The sequence below is a fragment of the Mauremys mutica genome, chromosome 1, assembly GCF_020497125.1.
Source record: "Mauremys mutica isolate MM-2020 ecotype Southern chromosome 1, ASM2049712v1, whole genome shotgun sequence".
Classification (NCBI taxonomy): domain Eukaryota; kingdom Metazoa; phylum Chordata; order Testudines; family Geoemydidae; genus Mauremys; species Mauremys mutica.
The window spans coordinates 169717751-169740525 of record NC_059072.1 but is presented as its reverse complement, the minus strand read 5'-3'; the positions used below and the strand labels follow the sequence as shown (position 1 = coordinate 169740525).

The 22775-nt window shown below is 44.0% G+C and overlaps 1 protein-coding gene across 2 annotated transcripts in view; it reads right to left on the bottom strand.

The window, feature by feature from the left end:
- Positions 1-2526: 2526 nt before the first annotated feature.
- BBX (BBX high mobility group box domain containing) overlaps positions 2527-22775 on the bottom strand; it is a 238729-nt gene continuing 218480 nt past the window's right edge. For both annotated transcript variants that reach the window (XR_006576205.1, XR_006576206.1), the window contains one exon: positions 2527-2556. The gene's annotated coding sequence lies outside the window, so the exon portion shown is untranslated. The remainder of the gene's footprint in view (positions 2557-22775) is intronic.

Genomic DNA, 22775 nt, shown 5'->3' with positions numbered 1-22775 from the left:
AATATCTTGAATGGCCAGTGCTACTAAACAACTTGAAAATGCACAGTACCCATTTACCTTTCTCAGACTGGGTCAGGGTGAGGTTTTTCACAACAGGCATTTTCATTGTAGAGTGATTCACTTGGCAGGAAAACTGGGCAAATTCATTCCAGTCATGTTTGGAAACAACAAGGTTACTTATATAGGAATAAGACCCGTTGCTATTGTGGAACAGAGAGTCATTCCTTGTTGAGTTAGTGAGCAACTGGCTGCCCTTACTCCAGGAGAGCTGGATGTCCCCAGGATAGAAGTCCCAAGCACTGCAAGTTAACGTGGTCTCCTTGTCAATGGGTGAAGAAGAGGCCAAAGAAACCTCAACCACTGGAAGGGCTGAAAGAGAGGGAAGAAAGCTAGTCACTGCTCGCTGTAACTCTTTACCTGCACAATGCCGCATAGGTGAAATTGGGACATTGCAGGATAGCCCAGGGCTGGGGCATAAGTCAGGGGGTCCCCGTGAAGCCATTCAGCTGGGGTTCCAGTGGCATGGCTCAAGGGTCAGAGCGCTGCCACCTCTTCCTCCTCAACAGCCCTGAACTGCTCTGCCCATACCAGCGAGAGCGGCTCAGTCCAGGGTGGGGGTGGGGGAAATAGGTCATGTGCACAGAACTGGTGTCTGTGTTTATGGGGAGCACCAGGGAACGAGGTGTTACCTGTTAAACAGGAGCTGAGGGAGACTTTGATGCATCCCCACAAGGACTATGATAAATGGGAAGCCATCCCAGTAACCATACTGGCTCAGATTGTCACTACAGAGCTTAGTCATCACAAAGCAGCCCACACTCCACAGCAGTGAACGTCACACAAGCATTTCAACCTGTCCTTCCACCCACACATCAGAGCACTGCAGCGTTTAGGATATTTGGAACACAGGGAACTCCCGGCTCACCTGACACGGTGAGGGAAATGTTAGACTGGCTCTGCGTTCTCACAGGAGGGGGAAGTGTCTTATCCAAGATGCAGCTGTAAACACCAGAATCTTTGACAGAGACTCTCTCCATAACAACATAAAACCCTTTTGTCGGCTTATCGTATTCTAGGTTTATACGCTCTGTGCAATTTCTGCTCCAAATGGTGAAATTTCCAAGCTGTATGTAACACAGCTCAGTAGAGCTGCTGTTTCTTCTCAGAGTTATAGCGAACCCTTCCGTTTCTTCGATGTTCTGTGCACAGACTGCTTTCACCGTTTCACCCTGTAACGCTGAGACCATCTTTGAACTCAGTGCAGTGGATGTGGTTTGGATCATTGGCTCTAAATGGGAAAGGAAAATGGAACAGATGAGTTACACGTATATTAAAGAATAAGACAGCACCTTCACATTCTGTAAATAGAGATGAGTGGGGAGGGAGGTTAGGCCACAAGCGGTCTCCATTACAGGAATGGAGTTCTTCATTTGGGATTATGCCTGAGGATCTGGGGAAAATGTTAACCCTTTGTTATGTTACTAGTGTTAATAAATAGTTTTGCATCTTAAATTGGATTTATTAGAATCATTTTTGGCAAGTCCACCTCACCTTTATGAGGCAAATGATTGTTCTTTTATAAGTGTATAGAAGCCCCTTACATGCCTGGGCTCAAATTTGCTCTTGAATACTGTAAGTGGCTGTGGATTATTTCTATACCACTATCTATTGTAAGATCAGGTAGCAGACATTTGAGGTTAGGGACATACCTTTCAGCTGTCCTTTAGTTTTGCTTTAGGCACACAAAAACCAAATTCTGATCTCAGTTCTTTTGGAATTAATCCAGAGTAACTCCCCTGGCTTTAGAGGAGTTACTCTGTATTTACAGTCAGGTAACTACCAGCAGAACTCGGCCCAAATTTCATACTCTACATCTTGATTTTATTGCTGTAAATTATGAAAAGCGAGAGTACCTGAAACAGAAGCTATATTAAATAAGTTATTCTTCCTTCAGTTGGAACTTCCTGCATTTATAATTTTTTTCAAGCCTCTTATTTTAAGTTTTGATCCCTTATTTGGGCTTTGGTAGATGGAGTGGAAAAAGGGTGAAGGAAAATCAGAACAGTTTGGTTTCGGCATGAATCAGTGAAGAAACTGAGTAACAGCAGCTTTCAATGATTCATCTCTTTGGAGAAGCAGAGTCAACAATAAGCGCACTGACATTTCTGAAGGGTTCACATCATGACCAATTCCACACGGGAAACAAATGGAATTCTTTAAAATAAGCCAGTTGGAAAGAGGCAGGAGTGTTTTCAAAATATTGAGGTGGCAACAGAGTTCTGTCTAGATGGCCAATTTCATTCTCAATCAAACAACACTGAAGTGGGGATATATCCAGGGATCTATTTGGCCCTTCATTTTTATAATAAATATAGGAGAAGATATGCCCCTACCTCACCCCAAACACCATCCAGGAGAGAACACACACAGCTCTGGGAACAAGGATATTGAACAGAACTACAAATCAGTATGCCTACCTGAGCAACAAAGAAGAAAGATTAAAAGCACCAGTAATTTAGTCTCTCTTCTGGGCAGCTGAAGTTCCCTGGGCAGCATCTGCAAAACACCGTTGAGTTAGCCAGTGCCTGCCTGCAAGGTGCTAGTCTTTATTATCATTAAGAGCATCTATCTGGATCATAGACATGTTAGGATTTCAGAGGCCACAGTGCACTTAGTACTGCAAGTTCCAAGGAAATGTCAAAGTTAAGTCCGTGCTCCTGTAATATAAAGAATAACAAGTGTAGAGGATTTTAGTGGGGCTGAGCAATTTGCATACTGATCTTTTGCACAGCCCAGCACAGCCAGCGGTAGGCCATCATTATTAGGAACCTAGAAAGGAATGATTAACATAGAAATGAATATTAGGGCAACTGGTCAAACACCAATCTCCACCTACTAATATTTAGGTATTGACGTGGCAAGAGGTGCTGTCATCATGCATCACTGAAGCACACAAGGACCTAGGATGATACTCCCCACTGAAAGAGTTAAAAATGCCTTGTGGCAACTGAACTGAGACAGATGTTAAGGGGACTGTTTGTATCTCTGATGGGCAAGTACACCTCTTCTGGGGGTCCCTTTGGGTTGCAGACCAGCTACACAAAAGCCAGGCCACTCGTCAAGAACATGTGATCCTTGGTGAGGAGCGCTGGATTAGGGAGCTTCCTAGATAGAAGGCTCGTCACTTAAGGGAGGGACAGAGAAAAGCGTGTTTAAGTACTGAGATTCTGGGAAGTCACAGAGACAGGAGCCCATGACAGCTACTTTGCACTACCAAGGCAGTCAGTGTCAGATGGGTTCAATGAAATGGGACTTGCGTATACTTTATACAAAAACAAATTACACAAAGAAAATACCTGACTCTGCATCATCGATTTCTGCTCTGACATACGATGCCCTGAAATTTGCTGCCACTTAGCAAAGGAGCAGGAATAGGATAGGCAGCCTCTGAGCAACCATATAGCCTAGTGTATAGGAATTGAGTAATAGCCCTTTACGTAATTCATGAGCACTCTAGTGGCCCTCTCTGTCCTCTATGCTTCAGAAGCCACCAGAGCCCTGCCAGAGCAGCAGTGTGTGTATGTAGTTAGGCCAGGCCTGTTGTATATGTTTAATAAACATGGTTAATTGGACCCCACCAAGCCCACATAGTCTCTTCATATTATGTTTGTTGTGTATAGAGCAAAAGACAAATTTATTTCTCTTTTTCATTTGGTCCATATGACATTGGGCTTACAGGGCATATTTTATCTTCCTCTATTCCATGTCTTTTTCCTCTTCTCCCTTGGGGTGCCCCCCATAACACGGTAGCCCTAGATTACACCTGTGTATTTGGGACAGGCTTGGGTGAGCTTTGTGGGTCTCTCCTTATTTTGCTCTTCATTTATATTTACCCTTATGTGGAAATCTTATATTGGGGGATTTGGCATTTGTCTCTGGGAGATGCTTTCATAGAGTTTTGAGCATGTTTTTTTAGTTCCTCCAGCCTGGTACTTTAGGCCAAGATTTTCAAAAAGCCTAAATGGACGCTGCTGGTGTCAAAGCAGTCAGTGCACACTCAGCAGTTTTGGAAATCCAGGCTCCTAGTCATAGGAGCCTAACCATAGGCATCCATTTTGAAAAGGATGGTTCAGTAATAATTCTTCCTAGGTGAGTGTCAGATTGCATGGAAGAAATTAGGGAGATATTTAAGTATTCTTCTTCACACAGCTGCACATAGCTCAAAAGAAAGTGCCTCGGTTATCCACCCCAAACATCTCAGTTTTACTTCCTCTCCCTTCACAAGGAGGAAAATAATGTAATTGTTCCTGTCAATCACTAGCTACAGTCAAAATTAAATTTAAAAAAGTCTTGGCTACTTTAAAATACCGATCATAGCCCAGTACAGGAGGAGGATTTCATTAAAGACAGGATGCAGAAAGAGAATTTTGGTGGTGGGTGTAACTGGTTTGATTTTTCTAACATACATAATGTTGGACACCCTCAAAAATCCACCAAGCTAAAGATGTCCAAAGCCCTGGCGTGCTCACCAAACCACATATGCATAGAGTTTGTATCTTGTGGAGAGTCTATAAAACAAAAGCAGAAATGAGATATCCTTTTTCTAAGCCACAAAGAGACTGAAAAGAGAAGCTTGATTCGGCTCTCACACCACTGTAAGGCACAAATAACTTCACTGCCATAAAGAAAACAGAGTTTTAGTAAAAATTAAAACAGGATTTATGCCAGAATCCAGCCTTCTTGTTGATCCACAAAGGGGCAAGAAAGTTACAGGTGCTTGCTGCTACTAGTGTGAGGGTATGTCTACGCTACGGGATTATTCCGATTTTACATAAACCGGTTTTGTAAAACAGATTGTATAAAGTCGAGTGCACGGGGCCACACTAAGCACATTAATTCGGCGGTGTGCGTCCATGTACCTAGGCTAGTGTCGATTTCCGGAGCATTGCACTGTGGGTAGCTATCCCGTAGCTATCCCATAGTTCCCGCCGTCTCCCCTGCCCATTGGAATTCTGGATTGAGATCCCAGTGCCTGATGGGGCAAAAACAATGTCGCGGGTGATTCTGGGTAAATGTCGTCACTCAATCCTTCCTCCGGGAAAGCAACTGCAGACAATCATTTCGCGCCCTTTTTCCCTGGATTGCCCTGGCAGACGCCATAGCATGGCAATCATGGATGCCATAGCAGCATTCATTTGCTTTTGCAAGATAGCAGAGATGGTTACCAGTCATATTGTACTGTCTACCATGCCATTGTAAATTGGCAATGAGATGACGTTATCAGTCGTTCTGTACCGTCTGCTGCTATCATGGGTGCTCCTGGCTAGCCTAGCTGAGGTCGGCCGGGGGCGCATAGGCAAAAATGGGAATGATCCCCATGGTCATTCCCTTCCTATATTTTGTCTAAAAATAGAATCAGTCTTGCCTAGAATATGGGGCAAGTGTACTAGAGAACCAGAGAGCACAGCTTCTCCGTGTCAGAGCCCCAGAGATCCCGCAGAAATGATGAGCTGCATGCCATTCTAGGGGGTGCCCCTGCAACAACCCCACCCGTTGCTTCCCTCCTCCCCCAACCCTCCTGGGCTACCGTGGCAGTGTCCCCCCATTTGTGTGATGAAGTAATAAAGAATGCAGGAATAAGAAACACAGAGACTTTTTAGTGAGATAAAATGAGGGGGAGGAAGCCTCCAGCTGCTATGATAGTCCAGGCAGGACATTAAAGGGTAGGGGGGAGAGGAGACCAGCCTTCCGCTGCTATGATAGTCCAGGCAGTACAGAATCTTTTCTTTATACATGACGGGGGGGTGGGGGAGGCTGATGGAGCTCAGCCCCCAGTTGCTATGATGAGGACGGTTACCAGCCGTTCTGTACCATCTGCTGGAAATGACCAGGAGTCATTCCTATTTTTACCCAGGCACCCCCGGCCAACCTCACCGAGGCCAGCCAGGAGCATTCACGGACTGATGATGAGAACGGATACCAGTCCTTCTGTACTGTACCCTCTGCCACCGGGGAGAGGAGAGAAGAGGATGCTGCTGTTTAGCTCTCCAGCACCCTGTCTACCAGCAGCATGCAGTAGACATAGGGTGACATTGAAAAAAGGCGAGAAACAATTTTTTTCCCTTTTCTTTCGGGGGGGGGTGAAGGGTGTAAATTGACGACATACACCCTGAAACACCTGGGAAAATGTTTTTGACCCTTCAGGCACTTGGAGCCCAGCCAAGAATGCAAATGCTTTTCGGAGACTGTGGGATAGCTGGAGTCCTCAGTACCCCCTCCCTCCCTCCATGAGCCCCATTTGATTCTTTGGCTTTCCGTTACGCTTGTCACGCGGCACTGTGCTGAGTCCCTGCTGTGGCCTCTGGAGATTTTTTCAAATGCTTTGGCATTTCGTCTTCTGTAATGGAGCTGTGATAGAACAGATTTGCCTCCCCATACAGCGATCAGATCCAGTATCTCCCGTACGGTCCATGCTGGCGCTCTTTTTGGATTTGGGACTGCATCACCACCTGTGCTGATCAGAGCTCCACGCTGGGCAAACAGGAAATGAAATTCAAAAGTTCGCGGGGCTTTTCCTGTCTACCTGGCCAGTGCATCCGAGTGCAGATTGCTGTCCAGAGCGGTCACAGTGGTGCACGGTGGGATACCGCCCGGAGGCCAATACCATCGATTTGCGGCCACACTAACCCTAATCTGACATGGCAATACCGATTTCAGCGCTACTCCTCTCGTCGGGGAGGAGTACAGAAACTGGTTTAAAGAGCCCTTTATATTGATATAAAGGGCCTCGTTGTGTGGACGGGTGCAGCGTTAAATCGGTTTAACGCTGCTAAAATGGTTTTAAACGCGTAGTGTAGACCAGGCCTGCCTGTACCGTACTAAGCATAAAAATACCTTGCTTCCTAGTACTTTAAGTATATCTCTGGTGTTGCTGTTAAACTGTTTGGCAAAAAGGCCATGTGTGGTTGAAATATTTAGGTATGTCTATACTGCAAAGTTGCCGCCAAAACTTTTCTCTTTCACGGGTACTTTAAAAAGCCCCCGCTGCGAAAGACGAAAGTTTTGCTGATGCAAATGGCAGTGTGAATACGGCTGCCGACAAAGCTAACGCCGCTTGTGGGGCTAGAAGTATTTTGTCGGCAAAAGTGCCGACAAAGTACCGACAGAGTGTTTACACACGCTGACTTTTAGCGACAAGGCTGCATCGACACAGCCTTGTCACTAAAAGCTGCATGGTGTAGACAAGCCCAAAGGGCTTTGTTCTTTGACCAGTGCTCCCACAATATAATGGAAATTGTGTTACTCACAGCCAGTATCTTTCTGTTACTTCAGCTGAAGGGTTTGTTTAAGCACACTGCACTCAGGGCTGACTTTTCCTTTTTCACTGCATTGCAGTGAAACTTGTCCAAGAGGACATACTTATTGGACAACTACCTGTCTTAAGAAACTGGCCTGAAGCAGCCTTAAAACAGAGTGGGCCTAAGGACAAATCCCTTTTCCAACACTAGGAATGTACCTGGAACACTGAGTAGGATTCTGAAAGGAAGCCCTTAATGTTAAGCCACAGATTGTCCATGTTCATCGAAAACACATTTTACTGTGACTTGGTCTAAGCCAGAGGTGGGCAAGCTATGGCCCACAGGTGCTCCAGCTGGGGCGCTGGGTCAAAGGCCAAAACATGTGGCAGAAGCAGCCACATGGCCCCACTCTGGTGCTAGCAGGGTCAGGGGCCGTTCCACGCATGGAAGGGACATGCCACTGCTTCCGGGAGCTGCTCAAGGTACGTGCCACACAGAGCCTGCAGCCCTGAGCCTCTCCTTACGCCCCAACCCCCTTTCCCAGCCCTGATCCCTCTCCCACCCTCTGAACCCCCGGAGCACTCTCCTGCACCCCAAACCTCTCATCCCCAGCCCCACCCCAGAGCCTGCTCCCCTTCCTGCACCCCAACCCCTTGCCCCAGCCCTGATCCACCTCCCGCCCTCCAAACCCCTTGGTCCCAGCCCAGAGCACCCTCCTACACCCCAGAGCCCTTATCCCCTCCCTTGCCCCAACCCCAATTTTGTGAGCATTCATGGCCCACCATACAATTTCTATTCCCCGATGTGGCTCCCAGGCCAAAAAGTTTGCCCACCCCTGGTCTAAGCAGCATTTCTCAATGACCGGTCTGTTGACTGGCACCGCCCCCTGAGATCTCCCTGACACAGTTTAGGAAGGCAGCAAGCCAGTGTCTGGTATCTAAAAGGCTGAGAAACGCTGGTCTAGGTAGCCTTAAACTTATTTATCTTCACGCAAATGAAAATTTCCAAAATGAAAAGATTGGTCTGGTTAGTCATATACAATCAATCACAATCAGCAACGAAGAAACCAGTAATTGGGGAGGGGTATGTGTGAAAACACATAAAACATGGGCAGCACAGCCAACGGGCAATTCTTCTTTTCAGCTTTGTTTTTAAGTAGGAAGTTTTGAACAAAATGCAAAATATTTGTGAAAAATTCAATAATGAAAAGATTTTTTCAATAAAAAAATTCTCATTCAGCCTATTTATGTATAAGATTACATATAGAGGGCTCTTTATGATGATACTTTGGGTGGAATTCACAAAGGTATTTAGGCATCAGCCACCTAAACACCTTTGTGAATCCCACCCATTTTCTCTCCTTGAATCCACATCTAGAGAGCTGAGGAAGTTTGTGGTGAAAAATGACAAATGGTTACGTTTTACTGAAAGTCCCAGCTCCCGAGGACATAGGGCTCTCTGTTTTCATTTAAATTTTGTTTTAAAAGAAGTCAATTCCTTGCCCTTGTGATTGTGAAGAAAGCTTTGGAAATGTGACCCGAGTATGACTTCAAAAACAAGAAAACAAATAACATACGGTGAGTGAGAAATGCTTCTGAAAAGTGGCTTGTACAATATTATTAACCATGTCTATTACAGCAGTGCCTAAGGGCCAGCCAAGAGTGGGGCCTGTGGTGCTAGACACTGCACAAACGGAGCAGTAGATGGTCCCTGCCCTGAACAGTTTACACCCTAAGTGGAGAGGAAAAGCACTGGTGGGGGAAAGGGTTATAACAACACAAGCAGAGTGAACGATACGATGGCATACATTATACGCATGGCCCTACATTAGGATTTTCAGTTGTGATTGACAATAGATGTCAGACACAGCTTCCCTCAGCTCCTCTGCTAGTGGGGGGCAGCTGTCCTAATGGTTTGGACAAGCTCAACTGAACTGACCGCTTGTTTTAACTAAGGCCCTGGTGTTGCAGTGAGCTTGCTGAGGTGAACTCCTGCACACCTGTGGAGCCCAGATGAAATGTGTCAGCTCTGTGCAGAGGCAGGGGCCTTCCTGTGTGAAAATGATTGCAAGATCTGGCCTGTGTGTGACCCATTCTGCATTATTTTATTTTTTTAATGATCTTTATGAAGGTAAGCAGAAGTTCGTATGTTTGGGTAGCAAATATTTCCAAAAGGTGCTCAACAAATGGATATAATACATTAAAATGACATGAGATAATGATAGATTTTGTTAATAGCACTAATAAGGAGCAGAGTGTGCATGCTTCTGCATATTGCAGATATTGTTCATCTCTCTGATTGAAAGCAGTCATGTATGTAAATGACAGGTGTAAGTTTTATTAGAATACGTGTAAGTATTCTACATACATAATACAGCATAATTAATGATCTGTGAGACCATGGGGTAACTGGAATGCTGTTAGAATGCTACCATTGAGAGGCTGTGGAGCTGTGTACACACAAACTTGCACCGGTTTAGTTAGACAGCACACACTCCAGTTTGGTTTGGTTTGGTTTCAGAATGGCTTATTATAATGGAGCAGCAACTCTGCTACAGTTAAGGTTGATGAGACTCACTGTCTGACATACCACCTTTTTATTTCAGTTTAGCTTAAGCCTGTTTCTAACTGACATAATCAAAACAAAATAAAGATTGGTTTAACCAAAATACGTGTGTCTGCACAGCCTATTGTACCGTTTAACTAAACCAGTTTGAAATCACTTCTTAAGTTAAACTGATGCAACTCTTTGTGTAGACAATCCCTCGAACCACTTTGGCTGGCTGGTGCAATAGAGAATAAAAAGGTACTAACGTTCAATAAAGGGGGTAACTACATTGATAAGTGATGATATATATTCGTCACTTATCAATGTAGTTACTCCCTTTATAGATATAGATATATATATACACATATAAAATATATATAAAATATATATAAAATAATTGACCAAACCAAAAGCTTTTCAGGTCTCATATTATAAAATACATCCAGAAGGCTTCCATTTGCATATCTTATTTAATTATATAGTATCAGATTATGTTACCCTGAGTGTCCTCTAAGAGGAAACAGATACATGAGTAATTTGACCCACATAAATAGTCCCTTTGACTTTAACAGGACGCTTCATCAGAGTAATGTCACTCACCTCCATTAAGTGCTTGCAGGGTTGGTCCCTAAATTTGATGCATCTATCTTATGCTTGCCAAATTTGGCATGCCCAACTGACACTATGGCAGCAAGGCCACAATGCCCAGTTGAAGCCTCTAGATGCTAGCACAATACAAATAAATAACAATTATAACAACAACAAGCTGAAGTGACTCCTGCTTGTGCATGTGTGTTCCAGGTCGCCATCTGCACCATTCCACAGAGGAGATGAGTTGTTACGGCCCCAGTGATAGAACCTTGGCTCGTTAGCTCGAGCTGTAGCAGCTCATGCTTTTAGCTCTGGAGGTCTCCAGCATGTGACCAAGCTGGCATCTGTCATGGAGCCATACGAGGTGGGCATTTGAATCTGAACATAGTGATTGAGGGGGGGGGGACAAGAAATCTATCAAAGAAACTATAATTTAGTCACAGGAAGAAAATATATCCTGTGCTTCTTTCCACATAAACGGAAATGGCTTAATTTTCTGTTGGGGAAAAGAGACACTGTAAAAAAAAATGTTTCCCAAAGTTAATAGGTGAAATCCTGGTGTTATTAAAATTAATGGCAAAATTCCAAGTTGACTCTGATAGGGTCAGGATTTCACACAACAAACCTACCCCTAGTCCTTTGATTAAAGCTTCTTCACCGGAGATTCAAGTCTAGCCGACAACCTTGGAAAAGATTTAGTGCAGACTGGGCCTTAACTCCACTGGATCACACTAACAACACTGTGTAACATTGATAAAGCTAAGTTCTGTTAAAGTATTGTTCAGCACTAGTCGATCAATAAAATACACTGGGACAGATTCTCTCCACTGGACTATGTCCTCTGATGGTGCAAAAGGGATGGAAACTTGACAGATTTTCCCCAGTGATGATTCCTTCTTTGTGGAGAGTCCTCAGCTGGTGTAGAGATCACCTAATCAGCTCTTATACCAATTCCCATTGCCAGCTCTAGGAGAGCCTGTCTGAAGCACACACGACACCAACAATTCCTAGGTGGCAGATAGTCTCTGGAGAACTATTATCAGGTGGCGTAGTTTAGAGCAATTTGAAGCTTTTCTGAGCTCTGCTGGGAGTGGCACAGAAACCTCAAAAGAATCAGAGAGCTGTAACCAGCTTCCTGAGAGTTCTCTACTCTCCGCTGCATGGAACAGTGCTCGGTGCAGCATCAAATTTAGGGTGTATATGTGTGTGTGTGTGTGTGTATATGTGTGTGTGTGTGTGTGTGTTTGTGTGTGCGCGCGCGTGTGTGTGTGTTTGTGTGTGCGCGCGCGTGTGTGTGTGTATAATCTCACGCTAGTAGGCGGTCCTGTCATTTTTATATTATGCATGGATATAGCTTAAGCCTTAAATTTAAACAATGACATGTTTGGACAAGCTGTCAAAACTCATATTTTTGCGTGTCAGTGGATGTAAAGTGACATACCCAGTATTATGTAAAGCACAGATAGTTTACTTACTTGGCATGAGGAAAAAGCCTTTATTAAACATCTTCATCAACACATTTTACCTCTGTAAAACAAACCTTAGAACTATGAAGACGTTTTTTTTCCTCCTTTAATATTAGCAGATACTAGACTTATATAGAACACACACAGAAAAAGTACTTCTGACTAGACTTTTTTTCCCCCGGTACACTTCTGCGGCTCTGAGTGCTTTACAAAAAAATTCAATACTTCACACAATACTTAAAGACTTCTCACGCACATAACTGTCATATAGGCAACAATAAAGCTAGTCCCCTCAGGAACAAAAATAGCAACCACCATAATCCATCAATGCTGTAACTCTTCAGCTCCCCCCTTTCCTTACAGGACGGCAGAAAAGCACTGGGTTTGCAATGGGGCCAAAAGGTTAACAAATGTTATTGCTTCTGTTTTTGATGTTGATTTATTTTCTCAGTCAAAATGGAAGTGTTCACATCCATAATTCAGCTGCAGAAGCATACAGTTCTCGATTTAGCAGGAGGAAGTTAAGCAATTATAAAAGTAAAATGCTTAAAAATAGGACGGCATCCTAAATTTGATGTTCCTCTTTCCATTCCTAGCTGAAGCTTTCCTGATTCCAAAACACACAACACCGTTTCTCCAATAGGGTGGAAAATGCATTTCTTTTTAAAAGACAGACAGGATGGCTTTTGCCTTGAAATATGACGAGCAGATTTGAGTTCTCTGACCACCTTATATGTTCCAACTTCAGTACAGTTTAATTTAGCACCCTATTTTTCAATTTCCTAATACATACACTATACGTTATCCTGGTAACAACTTTTGAGACCGTCTCAGCCACTTATATCAACATAGCCCTTAAAACAAATCTTTACACAACTTGAGTTCATTTTGGATTGTTACTTTGCAGTATTACGTGCTAAACTACTGCCTTTAATCAAGTCTTTGTAAATCAAACACCCAAACTTTTCAACAAGATCCCAGTTTTGACAATTAGTGACATATGTACTTTGGAATGCAGTTGGTTGTATAACTAATTTAGCAAATACTTAGTTAATGGCAAGGAGGACATTTTGTATCTATGTTGTAAAACACTAGACTTGATTACATTGCTTGATCACTTCTGGGCCCAAGATGAGTGCCCAAGTTGCCTGTGTGCCAAGTTTTTGAGAAAGTAAAATGGGGGGGGGGAACTATTTTATGTGCAACAGCGTATTGTAACTTAATGAATGTCTTATTGTCCAAGAGACTTTAGGTAGTAACTTAAGGGTGACCTGCTAGAGAGAACAAAAAGGAGGTTGTCTCTTTTCTTCTTCATGATGTCTAGAGGGTTTTAAAACAAAACAAAACACAACAAGAAAAATATCAGATGTCTCATCTGGTCTTCCTAAAATTTGCTAGAGGACTTTTTGTTGGTTTCAGATGAAGACTGAGTTTGCTCTGCCCTTAATTGAAAGCAGGTAGGGTGCTGAATTTTTAATGATGGAAACATACGTAAATAAGATGCAATTACTCAGAAATACAGATTGCTAAAGTTCACAGTTTAGGTGGGTGTCAAGTTGTTACTGATTGGCTTATTAATTGTACACACAACTCTCATCTATGCTAAAATATCCTATGACTGTTACTCCATCCTCTAGTCTGCACCGACCCTGAACCAACCCACTCATTTGTTTCACTCCCCGCAGTTCATCTTGTCTTTGGTTTGTAAGCTCAGGGACTGACATTTACTCAGCTGTCCTTAGAATGCTCCAGGAAATCAGGGTGGGAAAGATCTGAATTTCTAATGTAAGAAAAACTTGTTGGGGTAGAGGGGGAAACTTCCCCACAGTTTCTTTTTCTTTGCAAATCAATTTTAATACAGATTATCTCCCATTCCTTGAGAACTAGAATGGTCTGATTGATGCGTGTCTTGTGCTCCTATTGTGACTCTGGCAAACAGAGGTAAACTAACCAGATAAAAGTTAAGTAAAGAAAGATTCTAAGAAGAAGACCCCTCCTGATTGTTGTGAAGGTACAAAGCTGAGGGACAAGGAGGGTGAGGTGATCTCTAGCTTGTCTTGCTCAACAACAGAAAGTTGTTGGGTCTATTATAGGAGTGGATGGGTGTGGTTCTGTGGCCTGCAATGCGCAGGAAGTCAGATTAGATGATCACCATGGTGCCGTCTGACCTTAAAGTCTATGTGTCTGATAAAAGATATTACTTTGCCTATTTTGTCTCTCCAATACCCTGGGACCAACACGGCTACAACCACTCTGCACAAAGCTAACATTTTAAAATCTAGTATTGTTAAAGTTGTCATTGTGTGGCCCTGAATTGCGCCATTTATCATCTCACAATACCACAGCAAGTGGTAATGTACGTTAAGGTCCAGATCCTTCGAAGATTTCAGCACCCGCTTAACTTTGTGCACTGTGAGTAATCCAATTGAAGTCCATGAAACCACTCAGAGAGTTAGTCACAATGTGCAGGATTGAGTCTTACCTTGTGTAACTCTGTGCACATTTTTTACAGTCCTTTGGGAGCCTTTAGCAGGTTTTTTACAAAATGTATTTTACTATTAGTATCACATTTATGTGTGGGTAGTCCCCATTGAAAGAGATTCTATTACTTCCAAGAATGGGAATACCAGTTCATACCAATACCACCACCTTACCTCCTGGTAAAGCAAAACTTCAAGAATGCCCTAACTGCATATGGATTTAAAGCTTCAGAATTATCTGCCATCTCTTTTTCTTCTCTTGTTTTGTTCGCTGAGTTTGACACAGACAACAGGAAATTTATTTTAAAAAAATTCTCTCTCAAAAACCACACACCCGAAACTTGTGGGAATAAAAGGTTCAGCATCTCAGTGGCTGTGTAGCAGTGCAGTCCCATGGAGGTCAATGGAGGATCTGGCCCAAAGACATTATACCATTTTCTTCACACTGGTAACTAGGTGTATGTTTACACAGCAGTGGGAGGTGTGTAGACATTCCTGAGCCAGCTCACTTAAAATAGCAGTACAGCCACATGTGAAGGGCTAGCCACCCGAGCATACACCCCAGGTCTCATCTGCTGTATAGACATATCTTGGGTGTTTGTATTAAACTTTAACAGAAAGACTATTCTTCAATTCTTTCAGCAACCAAATAACTTTTTCAGTTGGTTATAATGGCACGGCATAGACATGAAGAAAAATAAATTTGAAAAGTGAACAGGTCATTGCCAGCCTGTCTCCAAACCTGTGACACCTAGATGAATATGCTGGCTAGATGAATATTCCTAAGGAGAATGAAGAACTAACTCATTCAGTTATGAACCACAGATGGAGTTCATCTACCTGCTCCTGCTGCCTGGCGTTTTCTCTATTTCCCTTTTCTCTTTAACATTCACTCGTCTTTGTTCCAAAATGAATTGTAACCAGAGCTGGGCGGAGCTGGCAGTTAACAAATGTGGATCAAAATGCTGCTAAAGTTAAACTTCAGGATTCAGATTTATAACTTAGCCTCTTAACGATTCACAAACAAATTCCGATTCAGCATTAACATGATTGTCCAAGCACAAAGTCACTGCAAGAAAACGCCTCTCTACCACATTTCCACCATATTCATTCCCTGTTGTTTTCTATTGTGAATTTTCAGTCACTAGAGCTTTCTTGTCTAAATTGCACTGGTTACTAATGAACATGACACACCAGCCAAGTAAAGTACAGCTTGTTAAAGCCGGGAGTCAGTTACCCCATTTGATGTATTAGTGACTGCAAACTTACCTTGCCTTGCAGCTGGGTGTTATTTTCAGCTCATCTGTGGTTTAATGACCTTTTTATCACGCATTTTGTGGTCTCCTGCCTTTAGAACCTTTTGAGATCTACAATATAGCAGAACCTGCGATAGAGGAGCTGGAATTCCTGACATTGTCCTAAGAATCAGAGCGGTAGGGAGAAGAGCTCCTGCCGAGGAGCCCTACACTGCTAGCGCATGACTGTATTCAGTAAGAATGAGCCCTTGCCTTGGTGCAAAGTTGAATCCTGAATATGCAACTTCCTGATTTAGACCTCTTGTTGCTTTCATCTTTAGAGTACCAGCATCTTCAAAGGCAGCTAAATCAAAATAGAAACTCAATATTTTAGATATGATTGTACAAATGGTTTCATCCCGAAGATTTCATTTCAAGCCGCATTGCTCATCTGTTCCATGCAACCCAGATCGCAATATTACTCATATACCTCTGAAGAATTTTAAATGAAGACTTCAACCATCCGGGAGACTTTTGCATGTCACTTCTGAATTAGCGTGAATATTTATTCACTTTGCAAATCCTTCCTGTCTCTGAATGTGGATTTCACAGGGTAGATTTGGCCAAGAAGGAATTACAGTTCTGCACTTCAGAAATATGTGCTGAATGTTCAACCCATAGTTAACCTATATCTGAATCTCATGTTTGGCATCTATGTGTTTGTTTTGTAAAAGATCAAATTAAGTTTCATAAGTATTCTCCAGACAACTGAATGATGATTGTGTAAAGTACACACTGGGTGCACAGAATATACTATCTTTTTATTGAAGGAGGCAGGAATATATCCTTGCTGAACAACTGTGGGGCACGTAAGGAAAGTTTAAACGACAGATTCGAGTCTCACTATTCCTAGATCTATGCATAGCAAGTGAAAGGACTGTAAGTTTAACACACAGGAGCAACTAAAAATGAATTGTGTGATGTCCGCCCACAGAATACTGCTGTATAACATATACCACTGAGAAGCCTGGCCTGAGGAAAATGGCACTGTTTCCCTTTAAATAGGAAACTTCCCTCAAAAGAAGTTTTGCCTTTGGTTTCAATGGAAGCAGATTCAGGCCCTGTCATCTGAAATAAATGAGAGCAGGATTTCATCTGTCACATCTAGCAACAACCTTTGTTGTAGTATAAGGGGGAAAACTCTCCAGTGGTGTTTCAAATCCCGATAGCCCCCTAACTGCTAATGTTTGCACTTGCACATGTAGCCAGCCATCTGGTTAGCAGTTCCACATCCTAAGGGAGTCATTGAGTACCAAATGGCCTTTGCTGCAGCCAGCATCAGTATGGGTCAGGGGAACATGGCACAAAGTCAGGGAACCTGGTGCACCCATTTCTGATGAAACTGTACCCTCTTGGGGATCTGTTAGTGGTTTTCAAACTTTTTTTCTGGTGACCCAGTTGAAGAAAATTGTTAATGCCCGTGACCCAGTGGAGCTGGGGGTGAGGGGTTTGGGGCGTGGGAGTGGCTCTGGGCTGGGGCAGAGGGTTGGGGTGCGGGAGGGGGTCAGGGCTCTGGGCTGGGACTGGAGATGAGGAGTTTGGGATGCAGGAAGGGGTTCCAGGTTGGGGGGGCTCATGGTTGGGGCAGGGGATTGGGGCACTGGGTTGGGGCACAGGCTTACCTTAGGTGGCTCTCAGTCAGCAGCTCAGCAGGGGTGCTAAGGCAGGCTTCCTGCCTGTCCTGGCACCGCGGACCGCGCTGAGCCCTGGAAGCAGCCAGCAGCAGGTCTGGCTCCTAGGCGGAGGTAAGCAAGCGGCTCCGCATGACTCTCACCCACAGGCACCGCCCCCTCCAGCTCCCATTGGCCAGTGCTCGGGGCAGGGGCAGCGCATGGAGCCCCATGTACCCCCCCCTAGGAGCCAGACCTTCTGACCACTTCCGGGGTGCAGCACAGTGTCAGAACAGGTAGGGATTAGCCTGCTTTAGCCGGGCAGCACCGCCGACGGGACGTTTAATGGCTCGGTTGGCAGTACTGACCAAAGCCTCCGCGACCCAGTGCCTTACATTCCGCGACCCAGTACTGGGTCACGACCTGCAATTTGAAAACCACTGTGTTAGACCCAACATAGGAGAGGAGTGAATCCAATGTAAAACAAGGTTTGAAATTTGGTAGAAACTCACCGATTTCCTTTCATCTAGAGTCACAGAGCTTCAAGCCAGAAGGGACCACCATATCTTCTAGCCTGACCTCCTGCACATCTAAATTCCACCCTGTTACCCGTTTTGAGCCCAATAACCTGGATTAAACAAAAGTATTACAGCCCCCAAGACAGTAAACTATTGTATGCCACAGGCAGAGAAAAGGAGTGACTGAGGTGTGCCAGTGCCCGAGGCCCCTGCAATGGCAGGGAATTGATTTGGTGAGATATACCCAGATGATCCTAGCAAACCATATGCACCCCATTAGGTTAAAAAAAACAAGCACTCCAAATTTCCTGCCAATCTGACCTAGGTAAAAATTTCTTCCTGATCCTGGAAACGCTGGTCAATTCAACCCTGAGCATGTGAGCAAAACCCACCAGCCAAGCACCTCAGAAAGAGAATTCTTTGTACTGCATCAGAGCACTGGCCCACCAGTGCAGTGTCCCATCTCCACTGTTTCCATCTCTGATGCTTCAGAGGAAGGGCAAAAAAAATTTAATCTTGAATATATCATGAGGGAAAATAATTCCTTCCTGACCCCTACAGGTGACAGGCTGACGCCCTGAAGCATGAGATTTAGGAACAGAAGATAGGACCAAAATGGAATCCCTGGGCCACCGAACCCAACCTCACTCCCATCACAGTTTCCATCTCATAAAATTTATCAAGCTCTATCTTGAAACTAATTAGGCTGTTTGCTGCCACAAATCCTACTGGGAGGCTCTTCAAGAATGTTTCAAACCAAATAATACTTCAGGGACACTGCTTACCTCAGCTCTTCGCTGTGGAGGAGATGGCATAGTTCAGTCCAAGAAGTTTTAGAGCTACAATTATAAATATCACTCACTTTCTTTTTAATCTCAAGCAAACTCTGCAGCAAGTGAACTGACCTCTACACCTCTTGTGGCAGCAAGACCAATACACAAGGAATCATCTCATCACCAGACTTTTCCCAAATTTCCAGCATGAGGGCCAAACAGGAGATAGTCTTGATCAAGTGAAAACTCTTCCATCATATTGGGGTGCTGCTTTTGACTTGGAGCCCTGCAAGTCAGAAGGCTGTTTTCAGGGGAAAGATGCTGTGGAAAAACAAAAACTTCAGAGGAGTTGAACGTTCACAAGTCTAAGCCTATTCTTGTCACTGTTCTTCCAGCAGATAAAAATAAGAATGAGACAAACTACGTCTGTGTGACCTTTCTAAGTGAAAGGTTCTTGTTCAGTTTTTGGCAAAATAAAAAAGTGACGTTGATTTCAAAGGAAAGCAAATGACCTTTATATGGAGGAGTGATATCCTCTTAGCAGAATGCAAACCCATTGCACACATCCGAGCCACAGAATAACCAGTTTCCAGAGAGCTCACAGCCTGAAATAGTTCACCACAGGTAAAGGTTAGAAAATTAGTTACAAGCCTTTTGACACTTCTAGCCACAAAAATCACACCTAAAATGGAGTTGCATAATATTGTCTTTTCTAGTTCTCTCCAAATATTGAACCCCTTCAGGAGTTTAGGCCAGAGGCTTCCCCAGGCACTTCTTGTGGAAGGATTGAAAGGAACCATTTTTCTCTTCCTTTCTTCTGTGGAGAGAGGCTGGAGAGGTACCAGTAAGAACTGAAATTGTCTTGAATTCACAGAACCATTTAGATTCACTGATGTCAGGCCACATATTGAATTATTCAAGCCCATTATAATATTAATATCTAGTATTTTTATTCTCCAAAGCATTATACAAATATTAAACTTCAAACCCCTCAAGAGGTACACAAGTATTAACATATTGACTCAATTTACAGGAAGCAACCTGGCCCCATATGGTACAATATCTCTTTCCCCTCTGCACAAAGGGTAAAATCCTGGCCATATTGAAGTCAACGGGAATTATGGCATTAACTTCACTGGGTGCAGGATTTCATTCTAAGACGCCAGTGGCTCCTAGTGGAAAAGGCCTTCCGCATACTGAGAACACCTCATCTCTTCATACAGACTGCTGCACTGAAAGTCCACTCTAGTCTGTTACGCTCTTAATAGCAACTCAGCTCTCAGAGAGGACCTGCCATGCAAAGATTTCAAATCAGTTTGCACCCATTAACAAGCCCCAGGACGCCACTGTGAGGTCACTATGATGAGTTTTCTTAGCTCTATTTTACAGATGGAGAATTAGGCACAGAGGACCTGATTCTCTGTTGTCTTGCACCTTGTAGCTTGGCTAACTGACAAATAATGGACCCTATGATAACTATGCAACCCTATGCAAACAGTCAAAGGGTGCGAACAACAAGGAGCAATAGTGTAGCAGATCCTCCCCATTCCAGCCTGGGATGCAGTTTCTACCTCAGTTTCCCCTCTCTTGTACAAGCTGGCAGGGCAACTCACTAGCCTGTGCATCAAATGAAGTTCTTACCAGTGTCGGTATCTCAGTCCCTTTCCCCAAGGATGGATTTGTTATTCAAACACAAACACAATTCAGCATCAATCAAAACTGGTAAACCAGGTCCTGCCACCTCCCTCTCCTATGGTCCCTGCCTCTGAGGACTTCCGCTGTTGCCAGCCCAGCAGGTATCCTCAGCCAGGTCCATGTGGGGAACTCCCTTCTGGCTTGTCTCCCTGACCCTGGGTTACCTGGAAGAGCCTTTTCGCAGTTCTGGCCTCAATTTAGTTGCTTGCTGGCTTCTTGAGGATCTTCAAGCAGTCACCTGATCCCTGGCCTCTCAGCATCAGTGGGGAGGCCACTGATTAATCACAACTGGGTCGGACCCAATTCCTCTTAAACAGCTATTTGTTAAAGGCCAGTACTACTATCTGATATAGTTTGGCTGAAAGGTTCTTTGTAGTTAAGATCTGTAGTTAATGTAATTAATCTCCCCAGTCTGCAGGTTAGGCTCAGTGGCCTGTGCTCTGATTTGGCTCCTATTTTATGTGGAATGCATTTTTGCACTGAAAGTCAGTTACACAGCCTAGTCATTAGAATGATTTAGTTATCATTTGTGTTAGAGCAGTGCAGAGAGGCCCCTCTCAGGCAGGTATCAAGGCCTCATTGTGCCAGGCACTGTACCGACATACTAGAAAAAAGGCAGTATTGCATTCTTTGTGGGCCCTCATATGAAAAACATCTATTCCTCATGATACATGGCACCTGTGCTTCTCCAGGGACTCCATGACTTCCTCATTCGTCTCTAGGGTGGTCACATTATTTGTTAAAGTTCTTTGGCTAATTTCCAATCCACATGCTAGTGTGCAGATATAAATCAATTTCAATTAATTATTGCTTCCCTCCCAATCTGGATTTCTTGAGACATTCAATCTGGTAGGGGGAGATTTTCAAAGGCACAAAGGACAGTTAGGTGACTAACTCCAAGTGAAAATCAGCCCTTTGAAAATCTCCTCTTTAGACTGTAAGATCCAGGGGGCAGGAGCTGTTATTCACTGTCTCTTTGCACAGTGCTTAGCATAATGGTGACCTGATCTAGGTGGCCTCCAAGGAATCCAGCAACAAAAATGTTAAAGTAATAACTGCAGGGAATGCCTTGCTAAAGCCAAATGAATCACAACCCTCTATTTGCAGAACTGGAAAGGCTGAATTTTTTTAACAGATAGACTTGACATTTAAGTAATGAAATGTGATTTGTTCATGGAGCTGCTAGGAAGCAACCTCCCACTTATCAATCCACCCCCTCCCCATGTGCTATTAATCCTTAACTACAAAAGGGGATGGTTATGCGAGATAAAAGGGTCACACCGGAGCATTTACCTCAGTTAGTTTTCACACACAATACAAAATCCTTGATTTTCTGGGTTTGCATGTGTTCTAACTAGGGACAGAAGGAGGGTGAATTTGTGGATTCTGACCATGTCAAAAGCCTTCATTACACCCCACAGGAGCACCACCCCCTCCCCGATAGCTAGACAACTTAAATCAGAAACTATTTGTTTGCAATAAATTGAGCTCTTACCGGGTGTCTTCTCTTCTACAGCATGCAGTTCTGTTCACACCAAGCCCACTGCATGTTTCTCAGCAAGGGTGAGGGATGGCGCCATCCCACATAGCACAGTGTGTGCAAACCACAGTTCAGTTATGAAGTCCTGTATCTCTAGTACATGATAGTATAGAGGGTCAGAAAACTTCAAAGGGCAGACACTGCTCACCACTAGAGCGCCTTTCCAGTGGAACGGAAAAAATATTGCGTCAAAAAATCTACACAATACCATGGGACCCTTTTGATTCTGATTCTGCCCCCCAGCAATTTTGTTTCCTGGGAATTTCAAAATGTTGACATTTGGTTTCAATTCAGAACAATTTTCTCGCTAATGTTGTAATTTCCCATGGACTGGATAGTCCAAGTTTCAACCGGCTGTACTCACCGCAGAGAGCTGGGCTGTGTGTTTGTCACGACACAACAGCATGATGTGTTTTGTACTTTCACACTGTTTTTATCCACGGATCTCAAAGTGCTTCACAAACTTGAATCCTCCCAGCAGCCCTGTGAGTTGGGTAAATACAAATACCAAGGGGCTGGCTTTATGTCTGATGTACACAGACTGCCAGCATAAATCAAGGTGCAATGACAGCCAGGAGGTGGATGCCATTGCCTTGTGCTATGACAACCTCACCTGGGCCAGGGGGAGCAGTGTCATCCAAAAGCAGGTCGGCTATCTAGGGTTTTGGGGGCATATGGTGAAGGCAGTCAGAGGAGGCCCTGATCTTTTTTTGGGTAGCCTCTGCTAGCAGCATTGCTGCAGAGCTTCTGCTTTAATCTACAGCTGCTAGCCGACCCCTCTGAGTAGAGGTATTCCTATCCTCATCTGGAGGCAAATCCCCCACATGGTACAACCCAAGGCACACAGTGAACAACAAATGAGTTGCCCAAATTTATAAAGGGACAGAGGCAGGAACAGACCCCAGATCTCTTCTTCCCAGGCTGCTGCTCTGCCCACTAGGTTCCACCTCCCTCCTCTGGCA